This window comes from Contarinia nasturtii, unplaced genomic scaffold (genome assembly GCF_009176525.2).
Source record: "Contarinia nasturtii isolate CC-2019 unplaced genomic scaffold, AAFC_CNas_1.1 Cnas_scaffold_1346, whole genome shotgun sequence".
NCBI classification, from domain to species: Eukaryota; Metazoa; Arthropoda; class Insecta; order Diptera; family Cecidomyiidae; genus Contarinia; species Contarinia nasturtii.
The window spans coordinates 1-2,339 of record NW_022198683.1 but is presented as its reverse complement, the minus strand read 5'-3'; the positions used below and the strand labels follow the sequence as shown (position 1 = coordinate 2,339).

At 34.7% G+C, this 2,339-nt stretch overlaps 1 long non-coding RNA gene across 1 annotated transcript; it reads left to right on the top strand.

The window, feature by feature from the left end:
- The first annotated feature begins 1,197 nt into the window (after nucleotides 1–1,197).
- On the top strand, nucleotides 1,198–2,330 carry LOC116345552. The gene is made up of 3 exons (XR_004201516.1): nucleotides 1,198–1,606; nucleotides 1,721–1,919; nucleotides 2,066–2,330. It is a non-coding gene; the product is annotated as an uncharacterized LOC116345552 (long non-coding RNA).
- The last annotated feature ends 9 nt before the right edge of the window (nucleotides 2,331–2,339 follow it).

The window sequence follows — 2,339 nt, the reverse complement described above, 5'->3', positions numbered from 1 at the left end:
ACACTTCAAATTTTCCAACGAAATTGAGCACCGAAGAAGTTGCTTGCGTTAAACCAACAATCAAACCCAAGAACTCTCAATCCAAATTACCACTTGCTATGCATCCAGAACCGACTGAAGTAAAGGATTCACGTTTGCATGAACTTAACAAAACGGACACCAAAATCCAATTTGGTGCAACCAAATCAGCATCTACAGATGACAACAACACACTGAGAGGTGCATCGAATGAAAAATCAAATGTCAAACAACCGCCAAAAAAATCGATTAGCTACAGTGGCAACAAAGGAAACAAACTGATCTACAAATGCGATCAATGCAATTTCCAAAGTGGCTATTTTGCAAACTTTAAGCGACATTTAGCGCTGCATCAAAAAAAGCCATTTCGTTGTGACAAATGCAGAAAGAAATTCGCAGACCAAGATATTCTCGATATTCACATGGAAAAGGTTCACGGGAATCGATGTAAAAAGTGCAATAGACAATATGATGACAAATCAGTTTTGAATGAGCACGAAACGCATTGCAATTTAAGACTGTATGAATGTTATCTATGCAGATATTGTCATCGAAATATAGCTCGTTTGAAGACGCATATGAGAATACACACTGGTGACAGACCTTTCAAATGTCAATATTGTAATGCTGCTTTTTCACAGAAAGCACATCTAAAGGGACACCAAAAAAATATTCATAAATGAAAGATTTATTTCTACGATTTTTGTGCTCAACGAAATTACTCAATTTTTTAGTGGTGAATGTCCCTCCTTTGAATCATTCTCTAGAAATAGACCTAATGTTGGGGATATCCCATTGTCCAATAGCGAAAATTGAAAAGATCAATTCAAAAAAAAATTTTTTAACCCAATTAACCAACACATTTAATTTCATTTTTATTTGAAATGGGACGAGATTGTTAAAGAATGCAAAAAAAGAAATTCATTCAAATAAACCAAACCATAGATGATATCATTAAAAATATTGTTTAATGAAGCGACAAGAATATACATTTTTTATTTCATATTTTTTGTCAAAAAATAACCGATATATTTAGCAACCGATATATTGACCAGAACAATGAGTGCGAAGAAAATAACAGTGAACCAAATTGAATTTGCCACTGTATTTCTATAGCATATACATTATACAAAGACTAGGGACGCTTTCTCCTCTTTCCACGTATTTTTTTGTTTACCCTATGAATTGTACATTGGACACTGTTATGCAAATTTGTGCAAATTGTTGTCAATTCCATTGCTGTGTGTGTATTGTTCCCATGTTTCTTAAGTGTGCGTTCGCTACTAAGACACTGCGGCAAGTGATGTGAATGTGTGAGTTCGCACAAACCACCGAGTGTCAATTTCTCTGTTATTGAATTGGTTGTACTTATTCGCCGACTATTGAGATGTCAAAAACACCGCTCATTCATTGACTGTCACATATCAACAAATTTTGATTCAAGCAGTTTATACATTCGATAAAACTGACGACTGTTCGATTAATCAACAACAGCTATAAATATAAATATAAAGACGCAGAAAAATTGAAAAGGTAATTTGGAAATGATTGGATTTACTGCATGTGTGTCAAAGCCAAAAGTAGAGAGGTAATTATCAACAGTGGAGTGATTTTCTTCCATGCATTGTGACCGTTTTTAATATTCCATGGGATCAATCAAGTATATGGATATTGGCAAATAATTAATGTCTGCTATTTTCAGTTAAACCGACGATGTCCAGTTTTGAAAACCGAACGGTACAATCAGGGGACAATTATGTCGATTTGATGACGGAGATGCATTGTGTTATTGAACGGGAGGTAGCACTAGCATTGATTGGCATTTGCGATGACTTTAAACAATTTGGACTGCCTTTCAATGCACATTTTCGCACTCATTTTTCACAACTCATCCAACAAAGGTATGTCCATTTTCTCAATTTCGTCATTTTTTGTATCTTTTTCCATTGAACGTTCCGATACATTCCTATATCCAAGAGATTTGCTGGTGATTAACCACTTAACACGGTTTACTTATTGAAACGTTTGATTATTTCATTTTCTGCAGAGTCACAAAAACATATGATCAATTTATGATGAATTTGAAATATGGAGAGTGTAGAGTGTATTCTGTTGAACAACAACAGGTGACACAGAGACCATATTTGACACAGAAACGAAAGAAACCAGACGATGTCAACAATCAAATGTTTTTGACAAAAAAGCTAAAAGTAGACGAAGGTTTGGCGAATGAAATAGCAAATGAAAGACGATCGCCAAAAAAATTAATTCACAACACTTCAAATTTTCCAACGAAATTGAGCACCGAAGAAGTTGCTTGC